The sequence below is a fragment of the Tachyglossus aculeatus genome, chromosome X1, assembly GCF_015852505.1.
Source record: "Tachyglossus aculeatus isolate mTacAcu1 chromosome X1, mTacAcu1.pri, whole genome shotgun sequence".
NCBI lineage: Eukaryota > Metazoa > Chordata > Mammalia > Monotremata > Tachyglossidae > Tachyglossus > Tachyglossus aculeatus.
Genome location: NC_052101.1, coordinates 98,563,764 through 98,579,898, shown reverse-complemented (window position 1 = coordinate 98,579,898; position 16,135 = coordinate 98,563,764). Strand labels below are relative to the sequence as shown.

General features: G+C 42.3%; 1 non-coding gene across 1 annotated transcript; it reads left to right on the top strand.

The window, feature by feature from the left end:
• The first annotated feature begins 15,745 nt into the window (after positions 1-15,745).
• LOC119920502 lies at positions 15,746-15,883 on the top strand. The gene has a single exon (XR_005448244.1). It is a non-coding gene; the product is annotated as a small nucleolar RNA SNORA7 (small nucleolar RNA).
• Positions 15,884-16,135: the final 252 nt, after the last annotated feature.

The following is a 16,135-nucleotide window of genomic DNA, read 5'->3' as shown; positions in this document are numbered from 1 at the left end:
GACACGAGGATGGGAGATCAGAGAGGAGGCTGATGCAGTAGTCCAGACGGGATAGGATAGAGCTTGAACGAGCAGGGTAGCGGTTTGGATGGAGAGGAAAGGGCGGATCTTGGCAATGTTGCGGAGCTGAGACCGGCAGGTTTTGGTGATGGCTTGGATGTGAGGGGTGAACGAGAGAGCGGAGTCGAGAATGACACCAAGTTTGCGGGCTTGTAAGATGGGAAGGATGGTAGTGCCGTCAGCAGTGATGGGAAAGTCAGGGAGAGGGCAAGGTTTGGGGGGGAAGACAAGGAGTTCAGTCTTGGACATGCTGGGTTTTAGGTGGCGGGCAGACAACCAGATGTAGATGTCCTGAAGGCAGGAGGAGATGCGAGCCTGGAGGGAGGGGGAGAGAGCAGGGGCAGAGATGTAGATTTGGGTGTCATCAGTGTAGAGATGATAGTTGAAGCCGTGGGAGCGAATGAGGTCACCAAGGGAGTGAGTGTAGATCGAGAATAGAAGGGGACCGAGAACTGAACCTTGGGGAACCCCCACAGTAAGGGGATGGGAGGGGGAGGAGGAGCCCGCAAAAGAGACTGAGAATGAACGACCGGAGAGATAAGAGGAGAACCAGGAGAGGACGGAGTCTGTGAAGCCAAAGTTGGATAGCATGTTGAGGAGAAGGGGGTGGTCCACAGTGTCGAAGGCAGCTGCGAGGTCGAGGAGGATTAGGATAGAGTATGAGCCGTTGGATTTGGCAAGCAGGAGGTCATTGGTGACCTTTGAGAGGGCAGTTTCCGTGGAATGTAGGGGACGGAAGCCAGACTGGAGGGGGTCGAGGAGAGAGTTGGCATTGAGGAATTCGAGGCAGCGGGTGTATATAACTCGTTCAAGGAGTTTGGAAAGGAATGGTAGGAGGGAGATGGGGCGATAACTAGAAGGTGAGGTGGGGTCAAGAGAGGGTTTTTTTAGGATGGGAGAGACATGGGCATGTTTGAAGGAAGAGGGGAAGGAACCAGTGGAGAGTGAGCAGTTGAAGATGGAAGTTAAGGAGGGGAGAAGGGACAGAGCAAGAGATGTCATGAGATGAGAGGGAATGGGGTCAGAAGCACAGGTGGCCGGAGTAGCACTTGAGAGGAGGGAGGAGAGCTCCTCTGAGGATACTGCTGGGAAGGATGGGAGAGTAGCAGAGAGTGTTGAGAGCCGGGGGGTTAGAGAAGGGGGGGGGGAGTGACTTTGAGTAGGTCGGACCTGATGGATTTAATTTTATTAATGAAGTAGGAGGCCAGATCGTTGGGGGTGAGGGAAGGAGGAGGGGGAGGAACCGGGGGCCTGAGAAGGGAGTTGAATGTACGGAAGAGCTGACAGGGATGATGGGCATGGGTGTCAATAAAGGAGGAGAAATAGTTTTGTCTGGCAGAGGAGAGGGCTGAGTTAAGGCAGGAAAGGATAAACTTGAAGTGAACGAGGTTGGCATGGTGTTTAGACTTTCGTCAGCAGCTTTCGGCAGCTCAAGCATAAGAGCGAAGGAGGCAGACAGTGACAGTGATCCAGGGCTGTGGGTTAGTGGTATGAGAGTGGCGAAGGGTAAGGAGAGTGAGTGAGTCTAGCTGAGTAGAAAGGGTAGAGTTGAGCGCAGTAATCTGACCATCGAGATTGGGTAGAGAGGAGAGGGAGGCGAGGTGGGGAGTGAGGCGCTCAGAAAGATGGATGGGGTCAAGAGAGCGGAGATCTCTGTGAGGGAGTAATATGGATTTACAGGGGAAAGGAGTGTGAGTGAGGAGCCAGGTGAGAAGATAAGTGCTTGGGATATTACATTGGAGCTAAATAACTCAAACCCTGACCTGAAGGATCTTAGTCTAAGGGGGAAACAGGCAGACACAATTTATATGCAATTAGCTGGACAATCAAAAGTACAACTGGTTATAACTAGAAAAGAAAATAATAAGTGAATACAGTATCAATATAGGTTGATAGGAACATAAATGCTATAGGGGGCTGTAAATACATAAGGGCCGAGGTGACTGTTGGGTTGTTACAATCTGGTGGGGAGGAAATTACTCCGGGAATGCCATCTGGAGACCTGTGAGAAGGCTGATGTGATAGTCAAATTGGGAGATAGATGATAGGATCTTGAACTACAATGATGACCATTAGTTTGAATGGAGAGAAAAGGGTGGAACGAAGACATATGGTGCAGAAAGAACTGGTATAATTCCGTGATAGACTGAAAGTGAGAGTTAAAAATGAGGGATCAGAGATAATGCTGAGGCTGCAAAGGAAGTGAACATGGTGGGGATGGATAAGCTAGGAAGATGGGTGGGCTGGGGTGGCAGGGTTGGAGGGAAGATAAGAAGTTCAGTTTTAGCTGCTAAGTTTAAGGGGTTGGCCTAATGGCAACAGAAGTTGAGAGATCAAGAAGTATATAATATAATCCTTTCCATATGGATATAGGGAGATCATGGATGACTTTAGAAAATGCAGTCTCAGTGGAATGAATGTGTTAAAAACCTGACTGGAGTGGCTCAAGAAGAAGGTTGGTGGTATGACCCATTCAGACTTTAAATAGGGATGAAAGCAGGAAGACGGGGCATTAGCTGAAGGGGGCCATCGAGACAAGGCAGGGCTTTTTATTACAGGGGGGACTTGATCAAGTTTTAAGGCAGAAGGGAAAGAGCCATTAAAGAATGAGAGTGTTTTTTATAGTATTTGTTAAACACTTACTTGTCAAACACTGTTCTAAGTGCTGGGGTAGATGCCAGTAGATACAAGTTAATTAGGTTGGACACAGTCCCTGTCCCTCATGGGGCTCACAGAGGTTGAAAATAGCAATGAGGAAAAGGAGGAGAAATTGGAGCAAGTGATTTTTGGAGTCAGAGGTTCAGTTAGAGGGGGTAGATTTAGAAATACTATTCTTGTTATTGTTATTATTATTATTATTATTATTATTGGAGCAGGCAGGAGATCTCATCTTGAGAAACAGCTGGGAAGCAGGGGAAAGATGAGGAAGCCAAAGGAAACTGTTGCAGGAAATTGTAAGGAGACTTTAGGAAGTTCCTCCCTAATAATTTCAATTTTACCAATATAGTATTTGGTGAGGTCATCAGAGGTAAGGGAGGCATATCGGCCTAGTGGACAGAGCACAGGCCTGGGAGTCAGAAGGGCCTGGGTTCTAATCCTGGCTCCATCACCTGTCTGTTGTGTGACTTTGGGCAGGTCACTTAACTTCTCTGTGCCTCAGTTACCTCATCTGTGAAATGGGGATTAAGGGTTGTGATCCCCATGTGGGACAACCCGATTACCTTTTATCTACCCCATCGCTTAGTACAGTGCTTGGCACATAGTAAGTGCTTAACAAATACCATTATCATTATTATTATCTTGTATCTACCACAGTGCTGAGAACAGTGCTTGATATGTAGAGTGCTTAACCAATACTATTATTATTATTATTATTATTGTTCTATGATGGGAACTGGGAATTTCGAGAGGAAGTTGAAGGTTTGGAAAAGTTTGTGGGGTTGTGGGCATGTGAGTCAATGAAGGAGGAGGAGTAGAGTAGTCAAGCAGACTGAGCCATTATAGCATGAAAGTATGAGTTTTTAGAGGCTGAAATCATCCCAAAACCTGGATTTCCACCAGATGAGTTCAGCCACATGGGCATAGAAGTGGAGGAGGTAGACTGTGGCATTAATTCAGAATGTGGTGAGTTGGAATTAGTGAAGTCAGAGATGGGTCACTGTTTAAAGAAAAGTAGGTCAAACATGTGTCTACTCTGGTGGGTGGCAAGAGGTCAACAACATTGAGAACTGAAAGGAAGAATATAGGTTGAAGTAGCAAAGGAGAAGGGAGGGAAAGTAAAAAGGTGAGAAAATCATCAAAATTAGCAAGAAATATAACACAGGTCTAGGAGGGCGGCAGATAACAAGTCCAACCTCTCCATCCAGATAATTTATACATAATGGATTTTGAGGGCTCAATTTTCTGCATTCGATTCCTAGACAGTCCTAAATTCAAGCATGATAAAATGGTTCCCCACGTCTTTTAGGCTGGGTAGAAGCATTGCGAGGAGAATGTTGTTGCAATTTAAATTTGCTATGTTTTGTACTAGAAAAATTAAATTTGTGCTGATCGAGTCTGGATATTATAGACCAATCAATCAATCAATCGTATTTATTGATTGATTAAATAAATCATATTTATTTACTGTGTGCAGAGCACTGTACTAAGCGCTTGGGAAGTACAAGTGGGCAACATATAGAGACAGTCCCTACCCAACAGTGGGCTCACAGTCTAGAAGGCGGAGACAGAGAACAAAACAAAACATATTAACAAAGTAAAATAAATAGAATAGATATGTACAAGTAAAATAAATGAATAGAGTAATAAATACGTACCAACATATATACATATATACAGGTGCTGTGGGGAAGGGAAGGAGGTAAGGCGGAGGGGATGGAGAGGGCGAGGAGGGGGAGAGGAAGACCAGAGCAACAACTCCCCCATTCATTAAGATTCATATCCTACAGATTATTGGAAAATGTAAAAAAGGACACTTTTTGAAGTCTGTGTGATATAGGACTTAGTACAGTTTATGTTGCTGCAATGAAATGAAATCTGCCTGGAGAAAGATTTCAAAGAATGCAAGGAAATACATGTTTGTCTCTCTTTTTTTCTTGTTTATATTCATGTATAAACTCTGAGGCATTCCTTCCTTTAGAATTATCACTAGGAACAGGTCTACCTAGTCTTCCTGACTGAGTGGGAGGTAGAGCATTGCAGGAAATTAGTTACATGAGCCAAATTTGTAATCTTTAAGTTTTAATGTGGATCCAGGATACATTTCTTCATCACAAACTCTAAATACATCCCATTCTGATTCACTGAACCACCAGTATTTAAATTTGGGCTACCAGCATGAGAACCTCTTTAAATATGTTGCAATCTAGAGACTCACCATTCTCACCCCTGAAAAAACAAATACTAGCAGGCAGAAAATGAATGAATGCCAACATAAAATATGACAAATCAGAATCCAACAAACTCATACTGACTAACCCATCAAATAGCACCATGTACATGACAAGACAGATAATCTAAGTTCATGGAAGCTGAACAGATTGAGAAAAAAATAGTGACATTAATAGATTGGTCATTGAAATAGCTTTGCTGAAATGAGTTGATAGACATGACACCTAGGTTAGACATAGCCCCTTCCTAAAGAGTCACTAAATTTTCACTTAAATTGAGTGCTATTCTTTATTCGAAGAGCTTATAAGTATCTCTATGGGGCAAACATTGTATATATTGTAACTGAAAATGGACTACTGAGGAAAGTTGTGGAATTTTCTTCTCTGGATCTCTTTTCAAAGAGGATAGATTCTCATTTGTCAAGATGCGTTTGAGCATGGATCTGCTCACAGGTGACTCTCTAAGAGCCTAAGATTCTATGGATGTCTGTTGAACATTTCAGTGTTTAAAATCCCGATTTCTCTTATTTGTACGGAATCTAATACCCATACTGTGGTTTAAAACCTATCTTCTGTTTTTTACTCTCAGTGGAGTTGAATCACAGCTGATCGCCATCCATTGTGAATGTTCCTCTAAATACGTGAAGGTAACAGTTGTTATTAAATTGTCCTGTAGCTTTCTCTTCTCAGTAGTGAAAAATCTGTACCTTTTCCATCTAAACATTTAATAATCTGCTGGATGCCCCACTGATCCACTTTCTCCACATCCTTCTTTACAGGCATGAAGCCCAAACTAGGCACAGTACTCTAATAAGGATCTGAAGAGTGCTGAGTATAATAGGAGCTGTACATTTAAATATCGGCAGTCTGTACTTTGATTTATAGTTCCAAAACCAAGTTCATTTTTTCACTTCGCTGTTAATTTGATGACTGTGCAAAAGTGTTGCATGCTTAAGATTCATCCTTTGGATTATTTTTGACTTTTTATTGACTTCCAGCAGTAACAATTGAGGCGTCTCTAGAGCTAATTCAATGGCTGTCCCCTTAAACCTTAGCGATAGCACTGATTTGATGAATGGCTTGTAATGGTATGAAGAGTTTCCTTGCAGCAGTAGATGCATTTAACTCGAAGCGCAACTGGGTGCTATCTTTTACAATTCTCAACTTGTCTTCTAGACAAGAGAGAGAAATTAGTTGTTGAAATCCATTGGTAATGAGGGAGAGGATTCTGTCATTGATGTAATAATGTTTAGGGATTTCCCAACCTCCTATTCATTAGGTTAATACACCTATTGTCAAGTGTGTGTGCTTTTATTTGTTTTAATTTGTGACTACAATTTTTACTAGCACTGAAGGCTGGTGGGATATTTTTCCCCTACCGATGTTTTAATTATCTTGGTGAGGCATTGTGGGAGCCTTAGCTGAGAAAGAGATTTGAATTCTGGCCAGACAAGTCTAGCATGAGGAAGAAACCTAATGAAAGAACTTCAAAATAACCTTAGGTCCTTGCCCAGCATCTTTGCATCCTGATTCTCCAGACACCAAGCGATTGTGACCTGGTGGGGTCAAATTTTCAAAGTGATGATGATAACAATAATTGTGGTATTTATTATGTGCTTACTATGTGCCAGGCACTGTACTAAGCGCTGGGATAGGTACAAACTAATTCATTCAATCATATTTATTGAGTGCTTACTGTGTGCAAAGCACTGTACTAAACTCTTGGGAAGTACAAGTTGGCAACATATAGAGATTGTCCCTACCCAAGAACGGACTCACAATCAGTTTGGACATAGTCCCTGTCCCACATGAGGCACTCAGGCATAATCCCCATTTGGCAGATGAGGAAACCGAGGCTCAGAGAAGTGAAGTGACTTGCCCAAAATCACACACTAAACAAGCAGTGAAGCTGGGATTAAAACCCTGGTCCTCTGACTCCCAGACCCGTGCTCATTCCACTAGGCCACGCTGCTTCTCAGCATGGAGAGTAGTAGTAGTAATAATATTTATTTAGCACTTATTGTGTATAAAGCACTGTACTACACACTGAATAAGGATACATAGGTCAAAATTAAACATTGTCCCTTGCCCTCATAGAGCTCATGACCTAAGAATCTAATGGGGGAGAGGGGACTGGCGATAGACATATAAGGTGAGATGAAACAAAATACTAGGATGACAAAGACATGGACAAAATACACAAAATAAAAACAAAAATTAGTATGGAACCTTGGCTAAAGAAGTAGGCTAAAGCAACGTGGTCTAGTGGATAAAGCATGGGCCTGGGAGTTGGAAGGACCTGGGTTCTAGTCCCTGCTCCACCACTAATAATAATAACAATTATTGTTATGGTATTTGTTGAGCACTTACTATGTGCCAAGCACTGTTCTAAGCACTGGGGTAGTTACAAAGTAATCAGGTTGTCCCACGTGGGGCTCACAGTCTTAATCCCCATTTAACAGATGAAGTAACTAAGGCACAGAGAAGTTAAGTGGGTTGCCCAAGGTCACACAGCAGATCAGTGGTAGAGCCAGGAGTAGAACCCATGACCATCTGACTCCCAAGCCCGTGCTCTATCTACTATGCCATGTCTCCTGTGTGACCTTGGGCAAATCACTTAACTTCTCTGGGCCTCAGTTCCCTCATCTGTAAAATGGGGATTAAAACTGTTAGCTCCAATTGGGACCAGGACTGTGCCCAATCTGATTAGCTTGTATCAACCCCAGCGCTTAGAACAGTGCCTGGGACATAGTAATCTCTTAACAAATACCACAGAGCAACAAAAACAAAGGAGAATTTCAGGCTCCTCACAGTTCAGAGTCCATGGCCACAGCAGTGCTCCAGCAGGAGCCACCTCAGTCTTCCCATGGTTCTGTGGAGGCAGCGCTGGGCTGCGACTGCTTCTCTCTGTCCCACTGGGGTGGTGGAGGGCAGGTCGGGATGGAGGCTCCTTGGTGATGCAGAGAGTGTTAGGATAGAAGAATGAATCTTTATGAGCGGTCAAGAAAGTTCTGGAAGCAGGAATGAAGTACTGCAACAGTAGGAAGAGAAAAGTCCAGGCAGCAGAAGAACAAAGCTTGAGGCAGATTCACTTGGAAGTAGTTAAATCCTATAAACAGGTCATTTGTTGTTTACTACATGCACAGCATAAGATTGCTTCTCAGTGAAGATCCACAATAGAAAGTGGATCAAAAAGTGTTCTATATTGTACGCTCCTTTTGGGAAGGGAATACGTCTACCAAATCTACTATACAGCACCCTCCCAAGCACATTATATAATGCTCTGCATGCAGCAAGCGCTTAATAAAAATGAGAAGCAGTGTTGCTTAGTGTATAGAGCATGGGCCTAGGAGTCAGAAGGACCTGGGTTCTAGTCCCTGCTCTACTATTTGTCTGTTGTGTGACATTGGGCAAGTCAATTAACTTCTCTGGGCCTTCGTTCCCTCATTTGCAAAATGGGGATTAAGACCGAGAGCCCCACATGGGATATGGACTGTATCCAACCTGATTAGCAAGTATCTACCCCAGCGCTTAGAACAGTTACCTATATATCCTAATACTCTATTATTTCCCCTGTCAAAAATTCGTTTTAATGTCTCTCTCCCTCCACCTGTAGACTCTAAGTTTCTTATGGACTGGGATTGCACCTACCAATTCTATTATATTGTACTTTCCCAAGCACTTAGTACAGTGCTCTGCACACAGTAAGTACTCAATGGTGGTGATGGTTATGGTATTTGTTAAGTGCTTACTATGTTCCAAGCACTGTCCTAAGAGCTGGGGTAGATACAAGGTAATCAGGTTGTCCCACGTGGGGCTCACAGTCTCAATCCCCATTTTACAGATGAGATAACTGAGGCACAGAGAAGTTAAATGGCTTGCCCAAAGTCACCCAGCAGACAAGTGGCAGAGTCAGGATAAGAACCCAGAACCTCTGATTCCCAAGCCTGTGCTCTATCCACTACACCATGCTGCTTCAATATGTTTATGTTCATGGTTGCCCCCTAGTAACCAATGAATATTTGATTATACAGTTTCTGCTATATTCCTAGTCAGGATAGTACATAACTGCCATAGAAGCAGCATGGCTCTGTGGAAAGAGCACGGGCTTGGGAGTCAGAGGTTCATGGGTTCAAATCCCTGCTCTGCCAATTGTCAGCTGTGTGACTTTGGGCGTCATTTAACTTCTCTGTGCTTCAGTTCCCTCATCTGTAAAATGGGGATGAGTGAGCCCTACGTGGGACAACCTGATCACCTTGTATCCTCCCCAGTGCCTAGAACAGTGCTTTGCACATAGTAAGCACTTAACAAATGCCATTATTATTATTATATTGTTCCTCAGTGTCTTGTGAAATGCTGTACTCCACCACTGTGTTGCCTCCTCAAAATTGCAGTATTCTTCTGACTGCACAGCTCAGCAAACTGATTTGCAAAAGTCTGGAGCCCTTGGATGGGTTGTGTAATCCTGCCCCTTGAATGCAAATGATGAAAGCAAAAATGTTTAGAACTCTTTCATTCATAACACTATTATTGTCATTTTTAACACATAGGTGATTCAAAAATTTGCCACAGAGAATTCCCATAGGGACTTCAAATCTCTTTCAAACCTGGGAGAAAATGGTTTCTAAGATTGTGCATGTGTTGGATTCTTGCAAGTAGTTGCTCACCAAACATACAGTTCCATTATTGATTCCTCTTTGTTCCCTTCACAATGAAAATTTCAAATCTATAAGACTTGGCAGATGATTAAAATTTGCACAATGTACACCAAATCTCCCAAAGACAAATGAATCCCTAGGGATGAGTGCCTTTTAGAAAAAGGATGTATGCACTGTACTGGCTCTTATATATTGAAATGATTTTTAGTTTTAACATTCCCCTTTCAAGTAGGGACTACCCTATTATTAGCAGTAGAGACAGATATTTTATGAGGCAGTCCATATTTATGGCACCTCTTAGGGATTTTCTCCATTTATGAAGTTAAGGATCGTCACACTTTATTATCTCCCATTCAAACAAATATTATTAGGAACAAGTAAATTTAACATTAAAAGTATTCTTTATGCATTTATTTACATATCCCAAGAAAGAATGTATTCATGTGGTGTAATTTGGATTGCATGCTTCATCAAGCATTAAAAAGGCTTACACCGCATGACTTTCACAGTTTGACAGTTCTGACAAGAGAACTCTGAATATGTGCATGAACAAGCAAATCTATAAAGATGTAAGGTGTGTTGGAAAGTGTACAATATTTTCTAAAGGCTGTACTGTCACAATCAGTAATCATTTCAAAAGCTGTTTGGGTAAAATATTCATAATTTTCAAAATACTATACATTATCAAGTAGCCATGCAAATTACCTATTCTCCTATGTTAATTCTGAAGCTGTACCTAGCCAACCCAGTACAGTCCATATATTGGCTCCACAATTTTCCTCTTATTTCAAAGTCCTTAGAAGACCTCTTTAAAACTATCTCTAAAAAATTAAGGTGATAGCTTTTGGAGGGGAAAAAGAAGTTCTAAACATAGGCAAAAATTAAACCATTGCTTTATTATTGTACGAGGTAATATAGACAAAACCACGGAATTAAATTCATTACATATTTCTAATCATCTTACGAAAATGAAATCTTTGAAGTTGAAAATTCAGTTTGCAATTCGACATGTTTTGGGGCAATATACTGAAGCTGGATTGCATTAAGTGAGAAAGAAGAGATAGCCATTACTGGTGAGCATATTAGCAAATCAGTGCAAAGTATTCTTACAATTAGGAACGTTCAATTGCCTTGGTAAGTGTCTAGTAAAGATGGATTTTTGAAAGATATCATCTGGCAAGCATATTAACGATAAGCTGCATTACCTCATTCAGTCTACCAGAGTACTAATTAAGGACACAAAAGTAGTGGTTTTAAAAATATGATCCTAATCTTCCCAAAGCATTACCGCAACTTCCAAAGGTGTCAAGTTCAACTTACCATACTGAGATAAACTTAGGCACAGGGAGAATCTGTTTCAGAGATCAATGTCTCCAAAAGGCAAATCACATGAATTTGTGATCATCTAGTGGAAGAGAGAGAATTGGCAAAATTGGATAAAGGACAAGTTAGTAAATTTATGTACATATCCTTATACTCTGTGACTTCCGCCCTCTGTATTTTTCTTTCAGTGTCTGTCCTTCCCACTAAGACTGTAAGCTGCTCGAGTGCAGGGATCATGCCTATTTACCCTACTATACTCTTCCCAGAGCTAAGTGCAGTGTTCTGCCCACAGCAAGCCCTCAATAAATACCATTGATTGTAAACCGATAAATACACAAGTTTGGAGGTGTCTGATAGGATAGTATGGCTGGGAATGTAGGGGTTGAATCAGGAATGCCTTCTGGAGAAGGTGGCTTTTAAGAAAGACTTTTAAGGAGAGGAGGGATGTGCTTAGGTGAAGCTAAGGCGAGGAGGGAAGGATACTACAGGCTGAGTGAAATGCATGAACAATGAGTCAAAGTTGGAAGAATTTGGAGCAAGGGTCAATTAAGAGGCTTGCTTGGGAAGAGAGAGGAAGAACAAACAGGGGATCTGCCCTAATCAATTAATCAATCAAGCATATTTATTGAGGGCTTACTATGTGCAAAGCACTGTACTAAGTTCTTGGGTGAAAAATCCCCAAAGCAAATCAGGGCAAGTACAGAGAGTGGGGAGGGAGGGTGGTGGCAATGTTGGAAATGTTCTCTTGGTTATCAGACTGATGGGCTGACAGCAGGGTTTCTGGAGCGGCTTGGAGATGGGGCTGGATTTGATGATAATAATAATAATGAATAAGTGTGGCATTTGTTCAGCACTTACTATGTGCCAAGCACTGTACTAAGCACTGAGGTAATAATAATGATGGCATTTATTAAGTGCTTACTATGTGCAAAGCACTGTTCTAAGTGCTGGGGAGGTTACAAGGTGATCAGGTTGTCCCACAGGGGGCTCACGGTCTTCATCCCCATTTTACAAATGAGGTCACTGAGGCACAGAGAAGTGAAGTGAATTGCTCAAAGGCACACAGCTGACAATTGGCAGAGCTGGGATTTGAACTCATGACCTCTGACTCCAAAGCCCGATCTCTTTCCACTGAGCCACGCTGCAAGATAATCAGGTCCCACATGGGGCTCATAGTCTAAGTAAGAAGAAGAACAGGTTTAGAATCCCCTATTTGCAGATGAGGGAACTGAGGCATAGAGATATTAAATGACTTGCCCACGGCCACACAGCAGGTAAGTGGCAGAGTCATGATTAGAACCCAGTTCGTCTGACTCCCGGGCCTGTGCTCTTTCCATAGGCCATGCTGCTTCTCTTTGAGACTTTAAACTTGATTGTATCTACCCTAAACCACCCAGTACTAGTGGACATTTAAATTAAAAGTCTGACAACCCCTGGAGCAAGGTGACTGAGCAGTGTGAGTAGCAGTGTGGCCTAATGGAGAGAATACGGGCCTGAGATTCAGACGGACCTAAATTCTAATCCTCGTTCCGCCACTAGTCCGCTGTGCGACCTTTGTCAAGTCACTTCCCTTCTCTGTGCCTCAGTTACCTCATCTGCAAAATGGGGATTAAGACTGTGAGCCCCATATCGGACAGGGGCTGTGTCCAACCCGACTTGCTTGTAACTACCCTGGCATTTGGTATGGTGCTTGGCACACAGTAAACACTTAAGAGTGGGATAACATCAGACTGTTCTACACTGTCTTCCTGCCACTAAATGTAATCCACAAGGACAAGCTAGGACCACAAACAAAAGGTCCTGGAACACAGTTGGTCTACCAGTTTAGAGAATCAATGACACCAGGATTCTCAAAACCTTGAGTGTAATGGAGCAATTAACAGATGAGCAGATATGCTAATGAATGCTTCCCTGGCAGGAAAAGTGGTGTGTGCCTCTGAAACATTTCTTTTGTTTTCCTGGCACCAACCCTGGAGATAATTGGTGATGTCCGAGTTTCTTTTGCCCCATGCAGGGTTGGATCAAAATCAGATATTTCTACTGTTAGGAATCTGCTCAGAAACTCTGGCTACATGAGCAGACTTAGCCACTATGCTAGAGATAATTAATTTTCAATTACTCAGTCACTGATTTTCTAGCTGCACATTATTCCATTTGCTCCACCTCTGCTGACTGATTTTTGGTTATTTCATTGCTCATTAGCAGGTGAAAAGAGAAAATTTAAAAAATGATACTGAATTTGGTTAAATCTGCTATTCAGTAGCCACTCATGTAAAACTTTTGACAGGGAAGAGGTTGTAAGTATTGCCTAAGTGAGATTTATGTGGCTTTTAATTACCCATGTTATCCCTGCTCCCATTTCCACAGGTAATTGAGAAATTTATCCAAAATTATATGTAAGAAGATGTAAGAAGTAATTAGACTAAGGGTTTGTCATGGTTTCAGTACCATTAAACAGAAAAGAGTTACTTGAGAAATTTAAGGAATCCTTGCAGCAATAAGGGGCAGAGACACCACCAGAGGGATGAGGTAAGTAGAGTATGTAAATTACTATGCACAAAACTGCTATGAATGGTTGGGAGTGCTTAATTACTGAGATGGTAGTTAAGAAGATGTGATCTGGGGAAGAGAAAATTAATTGAAGGAAAGCTTCCTAGGGCAGGTGATTTTTTTCAAGAGGGCTTTGATATAAACTGTGGTCTGTCAATACACAATATTGTGAATGGGCAGCTGGGACTTTCATCACGTTATGAAGGCAAACACCGTGCATAACTCTGAAACTACCAGGCAAATATAAGATCTAGTATAGGGAGCCTTACTGTGGGAGACATTTTCTTCAAAGACCCCAAATTTTAAACCATTTGGCCACAGAATGCTTCAATTGATTTCAAGTACTATAGTTACAAAGAAATTTGTTCAATCAGTGGTATTTATTGAATGCTTCCTGTGTGCAGAGCACTGTACTAAGCACTTGGGAGAGTACAGTATAACAGACACATTCCCTGCTCACAGTGGTAAAAGTCTTAAATATTCCAGTCCTTGTCACTCAAAACTTGTTCCCCTCAAATTAGGGCAAACAAGACTCATCATCATGGTATTTTCAAGAATAAAAATACAATTCTTGTAATTAGGGCTTAATTTGTATGTCCTGATGTTCCAGGTCTATACACGCTGACCTTCCGCAAATTAAACCCAGCATGTAATTAAATGCTATTGATGCAGTCTTAGAAACGTGGCCCAAGAACATGAACTGGAACATGCATGGGACAACTGTAAATTTGAAAAGCAAATTTGGGCTTGAGAGACCCCCGATTCTCACCACAAACCTAAAAATGTCCAATGGAATTGTTTCCACTTCAGTAGCTCAGATAGGACCGAATAGATTTTCTCCTAAATGTATAAAGAAATTCACTTTGGGGGCTGACACTGAATTTCAGCCTCAGGCACATTTTTATGATCATGTTATGACCAACGGAAACAGAGGAAATATTCATACAATGCCTGCAAGACCGGAGCTGCTATAATAAGGATTTTTATTATGCTATCAATCTAAGTGAATGCTCCCTGGTTTAAACATCATATTGCAATCATTTGCCTTCTATTCTAATTGCTAAATGAGGTCCGAATACTATCAATCAAAATTCAAGGGAAATAGACCTTTTGTGTACCTTTTGCATCACAGTGACATTGCACAACAACAGTCCAGGTAGAGTTTCTCTATTTGCCCACAGGAATATGCGGGCTATACGATCCCCTTGGACACGAGATGATGAAGGCAGTGGGTTATTTTCCCACTGTGATTCATTTTTCCTTCAGTCTGTACCTGACAGAACAGGAGGGGTTGCCAGGAAGCAGCCATCATTCACTCACAGGGAGGAAACTAAAAAGAGAAATCAGCATTAGAACATTCAAGCACCCTCCAGAGGCACCGGCCTGGACAACTACAATCTTCTTTTCATTGGCATTCTCACTGCCATCTGATTTCCCCTCTGCTATGTGCTGCTTGTCTCCAGTGAAGCTATTCTTGTACATTTCAGGCTAGTCCAGTTATGTAACCTGACTCTTTAACGACCTTTCATGACTCCTCCAAACTCTGCAAAGCAAATACTTTAGTCTTCTTCAAGGCCTCCTATCAGGCTGTCTCATCCTGCCTGACATCACTTTTACTGCTCTTTGAGCCCAGCTTCTAGACTGTGAGCCCCTTTTTGGGCAGGGATTTTCTCCATCTGTTGCCTAATTGTACTTTCCAAGCATTTACTACAGTGCTCTGCACACAGTAAGCACTCAATAAATACGATTGAATGAATGAATGGCTTGTGTTGGATAATTTGACAGGTGTAAGGGTATATGTGCATATATATGGGTGTAGAAGTGAGCAAATGCAATACCTTCCATTTGTTCTTCTGGATCTCTTGTCTCTGAAAGCAGCCTTTGCCCAGCTCTGTGTTGCAGGTTTCAGAAAACAACATAGGCCCAGTGTGATCTAATTAAGTTATTGAAACTAAGGAGGATCAGGCTAGAAGCAGTAAGTTTTCACTGTCAGGATAGAAGTTCCTCTGGTGCTGTTACCTTGATTCTCATCATCATCGATCGTATTTATTGAGCGCTTACTGTGTGCAGAGCACTGTACTAAGCGCTTCTCCTATTCTCCTTATCCAATAAGTTATCCAAGCCTACTATGCACATTGGCCTCTGGTGGCATATCACAGCAATGTGGTTTGGATTAATTGTGCAAAGCTCCCAATAACATGCCCCTTGATGCTCTCTGATTTAGTAGCCAAACCGAATCATTTAGTAGCCGGTACAAATCGAAAAACCCTCTCAGGGTAGCACCTGGAGAGTTTCCACTACTCTACCAGTCTCGACTACGGGAGGGAGAGTCACGCAGAGACCTACCCATTTCATTCCTAGCTTGGGCAGCGGCTAGTGAGTGGAAGGCAATCTACTACAAGTCAAGACTCCCCTGTGCTGGGCAGCAGCGGGCATGAGAGAGAGTTGAGGGTGGAGACTCAAGTTTACTGTGCAGAAGGAGGCAATGGTAAACCACTTCCATATTTTGACCAAGAAAACTCTATGGACACACTACCAGAATGACTGCAGATGGAGGTGGTGCATTCTGGAAGAGAGGTTTCCATGGTGTCGCTATGGTCAGAGACGAGTCAAAAGCATAAGACAGGACAAGACGAATTGCAAAGATGCAATTTT